The following is a 15,007-nucleotide window of genomic DNA, read 5'->3' as shown; positions in this document are numbered from 1 at the left end:
CCAGCCTGTGATATGTGGGAGCTGGTGGATCCCATTGCGAGCCACAGTGACCACATCTGGAGAAAGTGCTTGCAGCTCAAGGAACTTCGGCTCGAGGTCATGTACCAACCGACTCAAGAACAGCTTCTTCCCTGCTGCCATCAAGGGGAGGTGATGGCCTAGTGTGGCGACTAGGGGTTTTTCACAGTAACTTCATTGCAGTATTCATGTAAGCCTACTTGTGACTAATAAATAAACTTTACTTTTAAGGGGACAAGCAATATTGGATTTTGTAATGAGCCAGATTTAATTAGTAACCTAATTTTAGATTTGGGTAAGGCTGACCTTAATGTGATGAGTTAGAGACTGTCCACAGTAAACTGGGAAAATCTTCTATTGGGTAAATGAGCCTCCACCTTCTGGCATGCCAGGTTACGGAAAAGGACGCACATATCTAGGACAGATCTACGAAAGAATGAAGTGCACGGAATTAAGCTACTAAATTTTGAGACTGTCCACAGTAAACTGGGAAAATCTGCTGTTGGGGAGAACAACTGAAGAACAGTGGAGGATGTTTAAAGAAACATTTAACGCGATGCAGAACCAGTCTATACCCTTGAGAAAGAAAAGCACAACCTCACAGAAAATTGTAAAATATTCTGGGAAAATTCCCTGTGCTGGAACTGGGGACAGAGTCTCGACAAAGTGTTAGGAATAAAAGATCTTTCACATAAAAATCTGCTGTTAATCTTGTTGCAACTATATCTTCTCTTCCGCTTTGCGTGACCGTCCCTCTCTGACTTTGAAATGAGCTCATCTGTGTGTAGCACAACGCAGCTGGCAAAATTTGCATGAGCAATTCTTTAGTAACTTAATTCCGTGCACTTCATTCTTTTGTAGAGCTGTTCTAGATATGTGCATCCTTTTCTATAACCTGGCGTGCCAGAAGGTGGAGGCTTATTTTGACATTGCCGGCAGTCAAGGACTCACTCTAGATTTACATAGGATGGCAGACCTTTGCAATAATCAGTTGACCAATATTTCCTGTCATGAAAGGAAATTAAATTTTGCAAGCCTAGATGGCACATACTGACAGCAAATCTATCGGATGCATAAATATATAGTTTATATTATACTCTGTTCATAAATAACTAACAAAAAAAAACAAGGCAGGCACACACAGTGCATAACAATCAGAAAAAAACTGTCACGCAGAACAAACTGTTATTTTTTCTAATCCCTTTGAAAGTATCACTAACACATAAGTCAAAGGAAATAAATACTGTCATTTCAGACCTCTAATCCTCCTTTCCTGTTGGATCAGGTTGTGCTTGATTTGTATTGATTTTATCTCTAATTCCTTTAATTTGTGTTTCAGAAATCATCAAGTGCAGCCAGTAATGAAAATGCAGTCGGTGCCTGTAGGTGGCCCAATATACTGCAGGCATCAGATTATTTCATTAGATGGAACAGTTGATATACTTTTTCGCTCTCCGTAAGAAGCAATGCAAATTAGATTCTTGTTTCTTCACTTCTGCATTTATGTATTTATTCATTAAGTTGCTAAACCACTTAGAAAACTTGCCAGTTTTAAATTAATCGCACAATCTGTATCTGGAAATACAGGTCAAAACTTACGTTTGAAACTCGGTTAATTTTAGATGACAATTTTAGTAAACAGCTACACAATGTAGGAACTGCGCAACTATTCAGGCTGCAGTGTAGTGCTGATTTCAGTACACAGTTTGGTTTGGTACAATTACGATGCATTCTTCAGCAATGATTAGGCTCCACCATTGGATACTATTCAAAAAGGGAGGGAGACAGAACTTAGGAAACTACAGGCCAGTTAGTTTTAGTTTTGTCATGGAGAAAATATTAGAAGCTAAATGTTAGGGCTAAAGGGACCAAGGGGTTTGGGAGGAAGTGGGGGGAGGAAGCAGGATATTAAATTTGATGATCAAAATGAATGGTGAAGCAGGCTCGAAGGGCTGAATGAGCTACTCCTGCTTCTTGTTTCTATGAGGACAAACCCTTCTGAGAAAATGATATGCTTTGAAAGGTAAAGAAAATGTTCATAGAATTACATAGCACAGACCAGGCCATTCAATCCAACTGGTCTTTGCCAACATTAATACTCCACAAGTGTCTCTGGTCACTGCCCCATTCTTCTTTTATTCCATCTCCTTTATATACACGTCAAGTCTCCTTTAAAATGCATCAATATTATCTGCATTAGCTACTGAATGTGGAAGAGTGTTCCTCATTCTCACAATGCTCTATGTAAAAACAAAATGCTCCTGAAATCTTCATTTGATCAATTTAAGTGGCTAATCTTTATATGTCTCCTTGTGCTGGACTCACCCATAAGTGAGAACGATCTCTCCACATCCATCCTTTCATATCCATCATAATTCAAAATGCTTCCATCAGATCTCCTCTTGGTCTTTGATTTTTATTCCAGGGTAAAGGTCCCCAGCTTGCTCAATCTTCCCTGTAGCCCGTGCTGCTAGCATGTTTCTAAATCTTTTTCCACGCTTTCTCCAGCGCTTCAATATTTTTTTGTAACCTGGAAACCACACTGCATTCAGTACTTCTAAGGTTCTAAATTGAAAATAAAAGTAATAATAAGCAGGGGTGAGCCCACCTCCGCAGGGCCAGAAAGCCAAGACATGGTTTTATGATCATCAAGCTGTGAAATGTTGTGTATAGTTCAGTAAGTTTCATGAAAAGGTCCTGAGTCTTTCATAGTTTGACATGAAATGTTTATTAATTACTAGTAGCTATATGAATATATACAGCATTAGATCTGAAGTTGGAGCTGACTCCATGCTTGCCTCTACATACCTCTCTGTCAAGGAAGTGTTTAGTAATTACTAGCAGCTATATAAATAGATATAGTATTATGTCTAAACCTGGACCCGAATCCATGCTTGCTTCTACACACCTCTCTGTCAAGGAAGTAATTTCTAGTAGCTATATACATATGTATAGTATTAGGTCTAAGTTCAGAGCTGCCTCCATGTTTGCCTCCATATACATTCTTGTCCAGTTCAAGACTGTCCTCTAGACTTAGGTCAACATGTTTATATCACAGGGTGGGTGGTAATGTACCCAGTCTCACTTTAACCTTTTCTATTCCAGACCCTGATACTACGTCTCCCTCTAAGTCTTTATCCAATGTAGTTAAAATGTATTCCTGTTTATCCAACATATTTACATTCCTTCCACTGCCACCTCCCCCAAATCCCTCAAGTCTCTGTGTTTACAGGATCAGTCTGGGGGCATTATAATTTTTCCAGATCTTTTCTTTACAACAATTGGAGGAGTGATAGACTCTGTTGTACTTGGTAAACTTGTTGAAAGGAGGTCATTTTGGATGTGGTCATTCTGACATTTGGTTGATTTTAATTATTTTTCTTTTTCATTCTCTGGTGTTGAACCATTCTATCTCAACTCCCCATCTGGTGTTATCAGTGGTCATTGGTTTATCCTGTTCCTCATGTGGTGAGCAAACTCAGCCCATCTACAGTGCTCATTCTGTATTTTGTCCTACTCTGATGCAGGAGATTATTATTCAAGAATGGAACCACTTGTTTCACAACTCCCGCCATCAGCGACGGAGTGTGTTTCCCAATGTTCAAGTATAATGAATGAAAATATCATTATCAGACCCCACACAAGAATCATTCCCCCTCCCACCACACCGAGCATCAAAAAATCCATTCACGGCTGTGTGACAGCAGAATGGCATGTATCACCACTGGTCTCTGAGGGCAGTTCAGGTGAGTGCAGTGCTCGGGGGGTGGGGGGGGGGGGGGGGGGGGGGGGGGCTCATGCCTGGGTACTGCCTGGGCACTCCCTGCACTTCCTGACCCTGTCCAGACTGTGCCTGGGCAATGTCCTGGCAATGCCAGGGGGTGTGCTTTGAGGGTTCCAGGGTCAACAGGTTTTGTCACTGTGCACTGGGGCAGCCTTAAAAAATGGTGCCCTCATCCTCCCACTTCTAAGTTGCTGGTGGGGTGGGCGAATAAGAGGTTGTTCTATCAGTAATACATCATGGGACATGATCCCTTTTTTCAAAATGTTGCACTGTATAGTGCAGAAAGCCGTCACTGCCACCGATGGCTTCAACGTTGTTTTTCCCGCCCACTATCAGCTTTTGCCAATTACTAGGAAAATCTCTCCCTATTAATTTACCTTCAATCAGAGTCAGGTGGCGCTCTGTGCCATCTACTATTGCAGTTCAGATAACATGTTGGGATTTTCAGAAATACTTATTTTTAAACCTTCTGCAATATTCTCTGCCTCTCTGTTGACATTGTGTGGTCAGCTTGCGAATTGCCTATTTTCCTTTCATAGCTTTACTGGGGTTTTCTATCTCTTTTTAAGCTCTGTGCATTCCACAGCTTGAAGGTTTATGTATTTGTCAAAGGCTTTTAATATTTCATCAAAACTGGTTAGGAATTCATCATTGCACTGCATTAGGATTATTTCATCAGCATGTTCACCAAATGTATTCAAAAACGTATTAATCTTGACTTCTTCTGATTTCCTACTTTGACCTGATGTACTCCTGTAATTAAAACATTTTATCTTCTAAGATGCCCAATTCTGGGTTAGGTTTGGTCCTTGTATGTTAAAACTGTTTAAAATGTTAAAAAAAGTTAAAACTGGTTTGGTAAGGGAAATCTTTGGTTTTGGGGGGGCTCCTGCAGTAGTGGTGTTTTATGTTTATGTTGAAAAGTCTCAGCAGCGATTCCCTGGATCAAATAGACTCTTCTGCAAAGTGCAGAGGGAAGAGTTTTTTAAAATTTCTTTCTGTGCCTTCACTTCTGGTACTTTGTCAGGTAAGAATGTTACTCTTTTCAATTTTCCAATTTTTAAATTTCTCCCTCTGCTTCTGTGAGGTTCTGAGTTCATAGAATCATAGAAACCCTACAGTGCAGAAAGAGGCCATTTGGCCCATCGAGTCTGCACCGACCACAATCCCACCCAGGCCCTACCCCCATATCCCTACATATTTTACCCACTAATCCCTCTAATCTACGCATTTCAGGACACTAAGGGGCAATTTTAGCATGGCCAGTCAACCTAACCTGCACATCATTGGACTGTGGGAGGAAACCAGAGCACCCGGAGGAAACTCACGCAGACACGAGGAGAATGTGCAAACTCCCCACAGACAGTGACCCAAGCGGCACGGTAGCCATTATTGATTGAAATGCTGTGAGTGATTGGCTCACGTTTTCTGTCCACTGAAATGAATGCCTGGAAAATAGAGTTTTAGAAAATTTATCCCATACTGTGTAGCATATTCAGGTGGCATGGTAGCACAGTGGTTAGCACTGCTGCTTCACAGCTCCAGGGTCCCGGGTTCGATTCCCGGCTCGGGTCACTGTCTGTGTGGAGTTTGCACATTCTCCTCGTGTCTGCGTGGGTTTCCTCCGGGTGCTCTGGTTTCCTCCCACAGTCCAAAGATGTGCGGGTTAGGTTGATTGGCCATGCTAAAATTGCCCCTTAGAGTCCTGAGATGCGTAGGTTAGAGGGATTAGTGGGTAAATATCTGGGGGTAGGGCCTGGGTGGGATTGTGGTCGGTGCAGACTCGATGGGCCGAATGGCCTCCTTCTGCACTGTAGGGTTTCTATGGTTCTTTCTAAGCCGGGAATCGAACCCAGGTCCCTGGAGCTGTGAAGCAGCAGTGCTAACCACTGTGCTACCGTGCCGCCTGAGTTGTTCTGATGGCTGCCGCCATATTATAAGGTGTTGTATGTAGTTTGGCAGGTCTCACAAAGTGGTTCTGAGTCTTGTATAGTTTAACAGTATGTGTTTATTAACCACTAGTAACTATATACAGTATGTGGTCTATGTTACGAGCTGTCTCCATGCTTATCTCCACACACGTCCCAGTTCAGAACTAGCTCTCTAGACTTTGGTCATGTGTTCCTTTACATTGATGTTTGCGGTATTGCACCCAATCCCACATTAACTCCTTCTATGCCAGACCCTTGTACTACATAAATGGCTCAGGTCGTGTTTTCCTTTGTATATGGAAGGATGACCTGTCGCCACAATCAGACGGCTGGCAACTCACCTCTCGCAACAGCGCCACTGGGAGTTAGGTCAAGGGCAGCTGGGCAGCCCAGCACCTACTCTGCATCAGCAAAGGCAGGTAGGTGGTGGGCATGACACATTCTGCCATCCCACCTGACATTATGCGCACCCACCTGCCAGCCACCTCCCAGGGCGGGTGTAGGGAGGGAGGCGGTGTAAAATTCTGGCCAATGTCTTCAGATAAGACACTTCCACAAAGGCAGTTCTTTGCTTCTTCTGAAACTTTAATAAAAATTGACAGATCCTGAGTGTTATTGACAGTGTGTGGATGTAGACAGGATGTTTCCTCTTGTGGGAGAATTTAGAATGAATGGTTACTGTTTAAAAATAAGAGATCTCCATTTAAAACAGAGAAGTGAAATTCTCTCTCTCAGAGGTTTGTGAGTCTTTAGAACTCTCTTTCTGAAAAGGTGGTGGAAGCAGAGTCTTTGAATATTTTTAAGGCAGAGGTGGATAGATTCTTGGTAAGCAAGGGTATGGTGATCGATTATTGGGGGGTAATAGGGATGCAGATTTAATTTTACTACCCAATCTGCCATGCTCTTAGTAAATGACAGAGTGGGCTTGATGGGCTGAATGGCCTACTCCTGCTCCTTGTTCATATGCATACAGCTGAGGACTCACACTGCAATTGAGATGACATAGTGGCCATTTCTTGATCAGCATTAGAAGGTGAATATGCAGGCGGACAGAGGAGGCAGGATTATTACTTGTTTCTTTCCAAAGACAGCCCATTTTATTAAATTTAGAAGCTTAATGGTGGCTCATTAACATGGATCACCACTAATGTTGAAAAGAGTTCTCGATGAATCAAACCTAAGATTAACCAATTCAGCATATTGCAGTTGGAAGGCACACTGGAGGGAAATCCGCAGCTAGGGCATACTGGGGAAGGAAGGGTTTTGAGGAGAGGAGAATGAAATTGTGCAATAATGGCACAGAGAGAAGGGAAATATTATACATGCATGTTATAGTAAAAGTCCTTATCCTTCCACGCCGACACTATAATTAAGAAAGCCCACAAATGCTTCTACTTTCTCAGTCGGCTGAGGAAATTAAGCATGTCTGCTATGACTCTCACCAATTTTTACAGATGCATCATAGAAAGCATCCTTTCCAGATGTATCACAGCTTGGTATGGCTCTGGCCAAGACCGCAAGAAATTAAGGGTTGTGAACATAGCCAAGTCCATCACGCAAACCAGCCTCCCATCCATTGACTCCATCTACACTTGCTGCTGCCTCAGAAAAGCAGCAAGCATAATCAAGGACCCCACGTACCCTGGACATGCTCTCTTCCACCTTCCTTCTTCCGTCAGGAAAAAGATACAAAAGTCTGAGATCAAGCACCAACCAACTCAAGAACAGTTTCTTCTCTGCTGCCATCAGACTTTTAAATGGATCTACCTTATATTAAGTTGATCTTTCTCTACGCCCTAGCTATGACCGTAACACTACATTTTGCTCCCTCTCCTTTCCTTCTCCCCTATGTACTCTATGAATTATATCCTTTGTCTGTATAGTGTGCAAGAAACAGTACTGTATCCCAATACATGTGACAATAATAAAGCAAATCAAAAAAGTATTTTTGTGTGTCAACCGCAGGCTCAGTTGGTAACTCACTCGCTTCTGGGTTCAAGATTCACCTCCAAGGCTTGAGCACAAAACTCAAGGCTAATATTGCAATGCCGTATTAGATAAGCATTACAAAGCTGGTGGTGTCGTCTTTTGGATGTGATGTTAAACATCTATTTTTGCTTGACTGGATGTAAAAGATCTAACAATGCAATTCTGAAGAAATTTGAGGGGGCTTTACCCCACCAAAACTTATCCCTCAATCAACGTGACAAAAAAATCAGATTATCTGCTCATTATCACATTGTTTGTGGGAGTTTGTTGAGTGCTAGTTATCTGCCATGCTTCCTACATAAAAATACTGACTAGATTTGTAAAAAATACAACATTGGCTGTAAAGTGCTTTGAGACATCTGGTGGTTGTGAGAAGTATTATAAATGCAAAGCTTTAGAGTCATAGAGGTTTACAGCATGGAAACAGGCCCTTCGGCCCAATTTGTCCATGCCGCCCTTTTTTAAAAAAACTCCTGGGCTGATCCCAATTGCCCGCATTTGGCCCATATCCCTCCACACCCATCGTACCCATGTAACTATCTAAATGCTTTTTAAAAGATAAAATTGTACCCGCCTCTACTACTACCTCTGGCAGCTTGTTCCAGACACTCACCATCCTCTGTGTGAACAAATTGCCCCTCTGGACACTTTTGTATCTCTCCCCTCTCACCTTAAACCTATGCCCTCTAGTTTTAGACTCCCCTATCTTTGGGAAAGATATTGACGATCTACCTTGTCTATGCCCCTCATTATTTTATAGACCTCCATAAGGTCACCCCTCAGCCTCCTACGCTCCAGAGAAAAAAGTCCCAGTCTATTCAGCCTCTCCTTATAACTCAATCCACCAAGTCCCGGTAGCATCCTAGTAAATCTTTTCTGCACTCTTTCTAGTTTAATAATATCCTTTCTATAATAGGGTGACCAGAATTGCACACAGTATTCCAAGTGTGGCCTTACCAATGTCTTGTACAACTTCAACAAGACGTCCTAACTCCTGTATTCAATGTTCTGGCCGATGAAACCAAGCATGCCGAATGCCTTCTTCACCACTCTGTCCACCTGTGACTCCACTTTCAAGGAGCTATGAACATGTACCCCTAGATCTCTTTGTTCTGTAACTCTCCCCAACACCCTACCATTAACTGAGTAAGTCCTGCCCTGGTTCAATCTACCAAAATGCATCTCCTCGCATTTGTCTAAATTAAACTCCATCTGCCATTCGTCAGCCCACTGGCCCAATTGATCAAGATCCCACTGCAATCGGAGATAACCTTCCTCACTGTCCACCATGCCACCAATCTTGGTGTCATCTGCAAACTTACTAACCATGCCCCCTATATTCTCATCCAAATCATTAATATAAATGACAAATAACAGTGGGCCCAGCACTGATCCCTGAGGCACACCGCTGGTCACAGGACTCCAGTTTGAAAAACAACTCTCTACAACCACCCTCTCGCTTCTGTCAAGAAGCTAATTTTGTATCCATTTAGATACCTCACCCTGGATCCCCTGAGATTTAACTTTATGCAACAACCTACCATGCGGTTACCTTGTCAAAGGCCTTGCTAAAGTCCATGTAGACAACATCAACTGCACTGCCCTCATCTACCTTCTTGGTTACCCCTTCAAAAAACTCAATTAAATTTGTGAGACATGATTTTCCACTCACGAAGCCATGCTGACTGTCCCTAATCAGTCCTTGCATCTCTAAATGCCTGTAGATCCTGTCTCTCGAAGTTTATTAGATAGAATATCATGTTTGGAGTTTAGGAGGGAAAAGTCAGACAGTTGAAAGGAGCATTGAACAGTTTTCTTCTATAAAGCTTAAAGACAGGAAACCCTTGAATGAAATAAGAAAACGCGGCATTGCATTTGTTGAGTTTTAACCAGTTATATGCACTACAGTGATGAGAGTTTGACAATAAAGACCTCAGTGAGTCAACAAAAGTCAACAGAGCAGTTATCATGACCACACTCCTGTACTGTAATGAGACCTGGACTGTGTATCAGCAACACATAGGAAAACCAGAGGAATTCTGTTAGCAATGCCTCCACTGCAGCCTCCGGATCCAATGGGAGAAACATAACACAAATGCTAGTGTCCTTCTTGGAGCCAGATCCACAAGTATTCAGGCAAAACATCTGCAGAATCAACTTCATAGGCTGGACACTGTGTCCAGATAGTAAAAACTGTCTCCCCCACCAAGTCCTGTTCTCTCCACTCTCAAATAGCCAATGTTCCAGGGGAGAAGGAAAAAAACCTTTCAAAGACACTCTGAAGTGTACCTGAACGGCTGCCGGAGTATGGCGACTGGGGGATTTTCACAGTAACTTCATTGCAGTGTTAATGTAAGCCTTGTGATAATAAATAAACTTAAACTAGAAACTCTCCCTGAAATGCGGCAGCATTGACCTTAATGACTGGGAGGAGCTTGCTACTCAATCATTTAGAATGACACAACTTGTCCATCAAGGATCAAGTTTTGAGTCTCATCATTTTGGTGGCATGGTGCCACAGTGATTAGCACTGCTGCCTCCCAGCGCCAGGGTGCCAGGTTCAATTCTGGCCTCGAGTGACTGTGTTGAGTTTGCACATTCTCCCCGTGTCTGCGTTGGTTTCCTCCGGATGCTCTGGTTTCCTCCCACAGCCCAAAGATGTGCGGGTTAGGTTGACTGGCTATGTTAAATTGACCCTAGTGTCAGGGGGATTAACAGGGTAAATGTGTGGAGTTGTGGGAACAGGGCCTGAGTGGGATTGTGTTCGGTGCAGACTCGACGGGCCAAATGGCCTCCTTCTGTACTGTAGAGATTCTATGATCTTAATGATATAAGAACATAAGAACATAAGAAATAGGAGCAGGAGTAGGCCATCTAGCCCCTCGAGCCTGCCCCGCCATTCAATAAGATCATGGCTGATCTGAAGTGGATCAGTTCCACTTACCCGCCTGATCCCTATAACCCCTAATTCCCTTACCGATCAGGAATCCATCTATCCGTGATTTAAACATATTCAACGAGGTAGCCTCCACCACTTCAGTGGGCAGAGAATTCCAGAGATTCACCACCCTCTGAGAGAAGAAGTTCCTCCTCAACTCTGTCCTAAACGGACCCCCCTTTATTTTGAGGCTGTGCCCTCTAGTTCTAGCTTCCTTTCTAAGTGGAAAGAATCTCTCCACCTCTACCCTATCCAGCCCCTTCATTATCTTATAGGTTTCTATAAAATCCCCCTCAGCCTTCTAAATTCCAACGAGTACAAACCCAATCTGCTCAGTCTCTCCTCACAATCAACACCCCTCATCTCCGGTATCAACCTGATGAACCTTCTCTGCACTCCCTCCAAGGCCAATATATCCTTCCGCAAATAAGGGGACAAATACTGCACAATAATGATAAGGAAGAGGCAGTGGCAGAGAAGGAAAGAAAATAAAGACATTTCTTTGCTGTTGAGTTGATAATCTATTTTAAATGTGACCTCCATAACAAAATGGACAGAGATATCTCACTGAAATGGTATAATCATTGGGAAAGTTCTACTGTGATGACTTAGAAAGACAGTTCACCAACCTAACCTAGCTTCAGTACTTTTAGGCGAAATAAACTCGAAAGGTTGACAATCATGAATGTAATACACTGGAACAGAGAAAAAAAATGCTTCACAATCATCTATTCTTGATTTTGGAAAAATCATTATATAAAGATTAGCCTTGCCTAAAAATAAATTGCTCCTAATTCGTAACACATTTTGTGAGTTGTTGTTCATCACCAAGGGGCCATTTGCATTAGCCAGCTTCCCTGCATTCCATTCCAAATCAAAGGCTTTATTTTAAACTTTTTTTAAAAATCAGTTATTCTGCTGGAAAGTGCTTCTCATATTATTTTCTAAATTGAGGGGATTATTATCCAATTTCATTTCGTAAATTTGCCACACCATAGAATCAGTCATGCAGAATACTTTTAAATGTGTATATATAACTTAAAAAGATGATTGCGTTCACTACACTTTGATGATTGATGATCATGGGATGTGAAATGCATTCTCAGACTTTCCATTTAAATTTCACCCATAGTTGATCTGATCCCTAGTTTACCTTTCCAGCTTATACTTTTAATATAGGGAGCGAAGATTCCATTTTCAATTGCAGTGTAAATGCTCCACTGCAGCCTATCTACTCGGGGAATTGTTAGTCACATATTGTTAAGTTGCCGGTGTTGGACTTTGTTGTGAGACTACTTACTACAGTAAGTAGTCTCACAACACCAGGTTAAAGTCCAACAGGTTTATTTGGAGTGCGAGCTTTCAGAGCGCTGCTCCTTCATCAGGTGATGAAGGAGCGGTGCTCCAAAAACTCGTGTTACCAAATCAACCTGTTCGACTTTAACCTGGTATTGTGAAACTACTTACTGTAGTCACATATTGGCAGCATATTTGGTGAGTTTTTATTTTCCTGATGTTTTCTTCTTGCTTGAGATTTATGGAACAATTTTGCAGTTTCCAGGTAAACAACCAAAAGATGGTGTTTTGGTGATACAAACAGTACAGGCAATCGGATTGTTTGGTTGTGGTTTCACCCATGCGATTCTCCTCGGAGTATCACTGAACAGGAGCAAAATGCAGGAAGGGGCATAAAATTTGGAATTGAATTTTAATCTTGTTCTTCAGGGATTAATGTTCCAATTTGCACCTGAAAGATATCCGATCTTATAAAGGGAGCCACCACTTTATGGACATTCCTGGCAGCTCTTCAAAGCAAGTTCCATACATGCATGCACCGGTTTATATTTTGACCCAAACCTATCTGTTTCCTAGGGCTGAATTTAACGCTCCCTCGTTGACAGGTTTGAAAACCATGGAACTCATTCAATCAAGTGGGCGGCATGCCCAACACCTATCCACTTACCCCTGCCTCACTGCAATACTACCAGTGGTGGAGGTGGCGTGACATCCCATCTGCCAGCAGGTCAATTGAGGTGCTTAGGAGGACAATTAATGCCCACCTAAGGTTCTCATCCTACTGTTACCAGTTTACCATGCCAGCTGGCTAGCCCAGCAGGTTTCTCTGTTAGCAGTTGGTGGGGGCTCCTCCTCTCTATGGCTATTCAAATCCCAGCCCTTGCCCTCCTTGCCAACCTCCAACCATGCACAGATCCATTACAATGGTGACCACTCCCACTGGCATTATCGGTATGGGTTGAACTGCCAACTTGCAGCCCATGAATGGTGCGGGGCAGCCATTCTTCCCTTGGGCATGTTCTCTCCTGACCTTTGAGCTGGGGGTTGGGGACCATGCCGGCCAGCTTTGAATGTTGAGAATTTGCTTAATTTTATCAGGATGCACAGCCTTTGTCCATCAATATATGAAATGAGGAAACTAAAATCAATATTGATATGACATATATGTATATGTATATATGTATATGCATATATGTATCATTTCAAAAAGCATTAGACTTTGTTCTTTGTTATAAATCTGCAATCTACAGTCAGAACCAATTCTCGTAATTGAAACAAGGTGTAATTATCTTTGATCAGCTGGTGGAGGCCCCTTGGGCAGAATGCAGACTTGTGTGCATTAGGTGTCACTGAAACAAATGGAATTCTTAATGAAATTTTGGGATCGAGCCCTGATTAACTTTGTTGTGATTCCAACTTTCAGCTTCACACTAAAATATATGACATGTTCAGCAGTTTGAACTTGTCCAAGTGAGGAAGCACAGTGCTGAAGATGAAACATTGCCAGTTCTTGTTTCCAGTGACGGATGCAGCAGAGACTCTTTAGATAGGTTTCAAGGTTAAAAACATTTCTCTACTTGGACTGGACAATAATCTTCGTTCTCAAGATAAAAGTACAAATTGTAAAGAATGTAAGATTGGCTCAGTCGGTAGTACTCTTCCTTCTGTGACATATGGCCACAGGTTCAAGCCTCCCACTCAGGGCCAGGGAGAGAAATCATGAGTTCTAATGTTCCTCCTGTTTCTGAGCCCCTTATCCACCCGTCACACTAATCCTCCCCCTCAATCATGTATGTTGAATACATGTTTAGTGCGTAAGTTTAAGAGAGGATGCAGGTTAAAGCTTGTTGCTCTAAAAGGCAACACTGGTGTCAAATCAATGTTACTCACTGACTGAAGTTATAATCTGTCTACTCTGCGTATTTCTGGGAACCATCAGGTGTGTGCCACTCACTCCCTCACCAATATTGTACCCAGCTGCTGACTGGCACTCTTTGCATCAGAAGTGTGTGATTGTGCCACAAACTCCATTTCAGAACTATAAGGTACCTCATAGTACCCAATAATCCAATTGCAACCTCCAATCCCAGAATCTGGTCCTTTCTATTTATGAATCTTGCCAAGTGCAAATTAGGTGTCAGAATTCCCTACATAAAAACATTGACTTGAAAAGTACTTCACAGTAGCTGAGATTCCTGAGAGAATCACATTTATAAGGTTGCGAAAGGCACTCTTTGAACCAATTGGCAGGCAAGGTGAAATCAGGGCCACATAGTCGAGGGAGGAGCTGAGGTCTGGGAAGGCCGGGCCCAGTTCACTAAATGCTTGGTAGGTAGAGATGAACCAACAGAGTTTAAATCATTGCAGCTTTAATGTTTCACAAAAACATAACATCAACTGGGCTCCACTTACTACAGGATTCTGCTCAATGTCCAAGATTAAAGTGAGGCTATTTAAGGTTAGGATCCTTGTGTAGCTGTCAGGTTAACGGCTTTCGGTATTAAATGTTGGTGGCACAGTGGTTAACATTGCTGCCTCATAGCACCAGGGACCCAGGTTCAATTCTGGCCTTGGGTGACTGTCTGTCTGTGCGGAGTTCACATTCTCCCTGTGTCTGGGTGGGTTTCCTCAGGATCCTTTGGTTTCCTCCCACAATCTCAAGATTAGGTTAGGTGGATTGGCCATGCTAAATTACCCATTAGTGTTCTAGGATGTTTAGGTTAGGGGGATTAGCAGGGTAAACATGTGGGGTTATGGGGTAAGCCTTGGGTAAGAGACAGTGCAGACTCGATGGGCTGAATGGCTTCCTTCTGCACGGTAGGGATTCTATGATATCCATGTGGGCTGCAGTCTAATTCATCATATTGTTGCTAGCTATATGGGCTTCACCGTGCTTTACCCGTGTATCAGCTCAGTACAGTGGAAAATGTCTGCTTTTTCCCTGTTTGCCATCTTAGGACAGCAGCAAGGCTTATCTCCGAAGTAGGCCACACACCTTCAAGGGGGAGGTGGTCAGGTAAGGGAGAATCCAGTCCAGGGTCATACCCCATT

The sequence above is a fragment of the Mustelus asterias genome, chromosome 5 (genome assembly GCF_964213995.1).
Source record: "Mustelus asterias chromosome 5, sMusAst1.hap1.1, whole genome shotgun sequence".
NCBI classification, from domain to species: Eukaryota; Metazoa; Chordata; class Chondrichthyes; order Carcharhiniformes; family Triakidae; genus Mustelus; species Mustelus asterias.
This window is presented reverse-complemented; position numbering follows the sequence as displayed.